This window comes from Coffea eugenioides, chromosome 7, assembly GCF_003713205.1.
Source record: "Coffea eugenioides isolate CCC68of chromosome 7, Ceug_1.0, whole genome shotgun sequence".
Classification (NCBI taxonomy): Eukaryota; Viridiplantae; Streptophyta; class Magnoliopsida; order Gentianales; family Rubiaceae; genus Coffea; species Coffea eugenioides.
In genome coordinates, this window is record NC_040041.1 from 8,343,773 (window position 1) to 8,348,772 (window position 5,000).

Sequence of the window (5,000 nt, forward strand, 5' to 3'; positions counted from 1 at the left end):
AAGAGATGCACCATGTTGATAGGAATCGGCAAAGACCTTCTTGTACACGTCTTCGAGGGCAGCATTCATGGCAATCATCACGTCTTTCTCCCGAGGGCATGGTATGGCTTTCTTTTTGGTGTTCTTTAATAGATGTCGAGTGCCGCTTTTCCCCGTCCGAGAATCTCCATCTGCTTTAAGTGGGCGCGAGCTAGAATCCTTATGTCAGGTTGGTTGTTTAAAAGACTGTCTCTTTACCCTTTGCATCTTCATATTTTCGAAAGCCCAGACCCATTCTTCTGGATTTGTATTAGTCCTATTTCAGGTGCAAAGCCTCTTCAATAAAGACCTCTTTCTTTTCTTTCTCTCCCATTTCTCATTTTGTTGATTGAAAGAGAATAAGCGCTATCCATGTTGTAGGGAGGGTTTGCTACAGTGATTCGGGCGGTTGGTGGCCCCTTCGAGAGTTGCGGGTCCTTGCCGCTGCATGAGTGATAGCTCAGGCTCAAAACTCCTCCGACACGAGTCCTAGTCGTTGTGCTGCGGGCCGTTTCCCGGCTACGCTTGCGCGATTTGCACTTCTGATTGGTTTCATCCATCCCCAACCCTAATGAATGGACTATAAAGGGGTCAGTCAAGCGGTTCGGGTTTTCGGTCGGTTCTCGTTCGCCTACCCCCCCTCATAGTAAATTAGTGGGTGGGGTGGTCAACTTAGAGGGCGCCCGCCTCCTCTTCAGACGTGTCCTCGACAACCTGGCGGTTCTTCGGTCTCCGCTTTTGGGGGCGGGAGTGCTTGGTCGCTGGGGTTTCCTTTTCCTCAACCATTTCGGTTGTGTCAGCCCGGTCTAACATTTTGTTATGAGCTGGCTGGACAAAGATGGATTGAAGGTCAGATAGATTTGAGTTCAAGTGGCACAGGACCTTCGATCGACCATAGGGCGTATTCTACCCTTACCGAATTCATTCTATTGAAGCGTAACGTAAAAAGCTCTCCTTCTCATCTTGCATTTCTTTGGGAAGTTCCAGAATGTTGTCTGTGGATTTCTAACAAAGGAAAGCCCCCTACCCTAATGCCATTTGATTGATTAAAGTTCCGTGCTGCTCACCACTCCTCGAGGCCAAGGACGGGGTCGAACCGTCATTCCAGGATTTGCAGTCCGATACATTTCCATTATGTTACCTAGCCAAACCTGAACCTCATGTGCCAAAGTCAAAAGGTTGTTCTTCCTTCTCCGCTCCCTCTTATTATACATATGCGGCGGCGGGTTACCAGAGAAGAGGGGACAACTTCTTTCTCCTTTGCCTTGCTCAATCTTCCTTTTCTGATTAAAAGTAGCAAGCCGCTCTACTACTAGTAGAGAGGCCAGATAGAAGGTTGCTCATCCAGCCCAGCGGATCCATTGTTTATGCCGCAGTGCAATGCAGCTGAAAAAGGTAAGCCCCCTTTTTTTAGTAAGGTATAGGTTGGGGAAAACTCTAAAACTAGGGTTCCAAAAAGCTTAAAGCTTACCAACTATTATAGAAAAGTTTTAGAAAGGGGCACCCCTACTATACCCCTAAACTACAAGCTAGCGCGCAACGGCTTTTCAGCCGTTGTTGCTTGCTGCTTGCAGGCTCGAAAATCTCTCTTTCGCCTCTCCTCCCTGTCTCAATTCTGATTGATTAGCTTCTTCCTTCGCGCAAGCGCTTGGTTCGCCCCTTGTTGTGTTGCATTTTGTGATCCGTAGCTTCAGTCTGCGTTTTTCGGATAGCCGGGACCCGACGTTGATTTCCGATTTCAATGTCACAGCTCCAGGTTTTGGGCGGCCCTTCTGGTTAGTTCAGCTATCACTGCTGGAAGCCCCTGCGGTTGTTCGGCTGCGCACTCCCCGTCTGCCTATCTCACACTCCCAAAGCATATTTTGATTTCATATTTCATTTTCCTTTCCTGCATTTTTCTTTCTATCCATAGGTCGGCTTCATGCAGATAGAAATTTGCCGGGGGGAGATTGGTGCTTCTTGAGGTATGCCCTTCCGGTGGGTTGTTCCTTTATCTGTCTTTTCCATCCAGTGGCCTGCACTGCGTCAGAAAATCTTCGTCTTCGATCTCTCTTCGCAACGCAATAAAGAAGTCTAACAGTTTCTCTCGACATCTGTCTTTTAAGTCATTGATCTCATATCTAGTTGCAGGGGGCCTGCGTTCACTATTAAGCCTACGCCCGTCCATTCCTTTCAAGCTTGATCCTGCCCTTAGACTCTTTACCTTGTTCGACTGAACTCGTTGGCTTCGCGCTCTATTCGGTCGGAACCCGGTTCGAGAACCTTCTCTCATAGATTCCCTTCACCAAGTCATCGCCAGCAATCAGCTCTTATCCCTTGGTGTCAAAAGTCCCTTCCTCTCCCGCTTGTAGTCGTGGAATTGAATTCCGGTCTCACGTCTTCAAACCTTTCTTGTCTTGCCCAAAAACTTTATTTATTCTCATTGGAGAAAGACTCTCCCGCGGCAAGGTTTTACACATAGGGCCAGCTGCTTTCTTTCTCTCTTCCTCTACTTTATTTGACAGGGGCGGAGAATACCACTCTATCAATAACAAGAAAAAAGTAGCAATTCCGTTTCAAATGGTTTGAGCTTGGAAACAACCTGCTATCTATCGATAGGCGAGAACAGACTGCTATTGACTGCTTCGCCTATCTATTCTATTATGGCCGGCTTGAAGACATCAGAGGAAGACCATCATCTCTATCCGGGTACGATCATAGCTTCATTCATTCGTTGAACCTGGGGGATAACCATTAGCATTGAGGTCAATCACCACACCACCTCTATCATACATACGACATTACACGAAGCGAGATCAACACACACCTAAAGCGCCTACGTTCCGCTTGCAGCCAATACAACCACAACCTAACTTGCACGAGATTCAAAAACCGAAGCTACTGGTAGTCCCGAGGGGACGGCATCCTCCTATAATAGTTAGCAGTACTGAACAAGCGAGTCATCGGTACGGGGAAAGAAAAGGGACCGTCTTTGAAAAAAAAAGAGCACTTTTTTTCTTATATGCTTTATTCCTTTTGCACCCTTAGTATAAAAAAAGAGAGGAGACTGCTAGCATTAGCACCTTGCTCGTCGGATAGCTTCTCTGCTCTTACTGCTCAAGGACCTGCGCACGGGACGAAATGCTACCGCTAAATCTCCCATATGAGTAGTTTCACAAGGACATTCATTTGACTTTGACCTTTCTCTTTCGCCTTGAGAGCACATAACATCTAGCGTGTCAAGCGCACATCTTTCTCTTTCTCTCTTGCCGGTTTAGCCTGAACTCGAGTCATTCGCTTCCTTAAGCCATGTCCATACTAAAAGAGCTAAATCGGATGGTGACTAGATTCATTCCGTAGCACGGGATTCTGTAACAGCAAAAACTCAGACCCGTACTACCGGATCAAAAGGAGATCCCGCATTTCAATCTGAGAAAGAAAGAGAGTCTCTCCCTATAAAGTCTCATCCCACGGGTCTATCTTGACTATCAGAGAGATAGATCACGCCTATAAGCAGTCATTTAGATTAAATACGAGACCACCTTCCTTCCCACAAGCTTGGGCCGATTGGAAGGCTTTAAACAAATCCGAAAGCAAATGATTCAATTAAGACTTCGACGGAAGCAAGGAGGACATATACAAGAAGGGATTGCCCCTTTCTCGAAGAAGATATTACCTTAGCACTGGCACTATACAAATAACCCCTACCCCTTGACCCGACTAAGACTGAGACGACCAATAAAGATCTTGATTGCTTTGAGCGTTGGGTAGGTCCAACCCACGTTTGAACAGTTTGAATATCAGGGTTCTTTTGGTAGGTTGGGTATGGTGATTGAGGGAGCGAGAAAGAGACGAATCTTTGCCATTGGAAATGAAATTAAGCAAAGACTCAACTATCCCTACCATAAGTAGTTGATGAGTGTTTTAGTTCCGATCCCTATGGATCGGACCTTTGATCAAGTTGCGCCCTTAGATCGGCTGACTGGTTTTAAGGAAGGGTTTCGCTTTGACCTTAAGAGTGCCACTGATAGATGGCCGCTCCCGGTTATTAATTCTCTAATGGCGCTGTCCCGCGAAGGCGATTTTTTGTTCTAGGAAATGTGTTGTACCATAGATCCTTCGACAGAACCAACCTTAGATGTGACGATTGGCTCAATACTTTCGACAACCTGGTAATAGCACCATAGAGTCTAAGATCTAGATCCAATACGAAGAGCATTTTTGAATACGTACAATAAGTAAGGGAAAGTGGGCTAGGGAACCACTATGATTAATCTAAATAAGGCCCCAGGAAGTCTTTTATGACGACAACCTTGCTTTAGGTCGAGCCAAAGAGCGCTCTTACCTTTTCGTTAAGTCAATCGAATCAAACGGCTACGAGATCTCAGACAGAGAAAGGCGGGACTTTCAAAGATGGTCACAGTCCTCTACTGCAAAGTAGAAAAACTGACAAGGATCATGGTGTAGCATCCCCTCTCTTCTAGTAGCCGCCCTTCCTCCAAGACTTGAATCAGGAATTTCTCTACTATGCTGCCTTTGGCCTTGCGCCTGGTCTTTCTTCGAAATTGCCTTGGCCTGGCCACTCTATTTATTAAGGGCTTGGCTGATCGAGAAAGCGTTCAATCTCCTCCTCGCTTACCTTTCTTGTTCACAGCAAACCATGAAGAGTCGAAAGAGTTCACCGCAGACAGCATAGTAAGAAGAGATGAAACAGTTGCCCAAGAGCTAGCCACCAAGATAAAGCAAAGCGTAGGAGAAGACCTGATTTAGCAACATCAGTGGTCTTACCTATGGAAGATGCCTCCGTGAAGAAGTTTTAGCATTCACAGCAGGCGGTTAAGTAACATAAACCGATGCAGCTCATAGACGATGGGGTAATTCAGTCAGGAATTCTCGGTCTTCTAATGCCTAGTTTAAGTGATGGGTACTCCCCGACTCCGGGTCTTCGTTCATAACGAGGCACTCTACTCTCTAATGTAGCATAAGGCGCTTCTGTAAGCTTC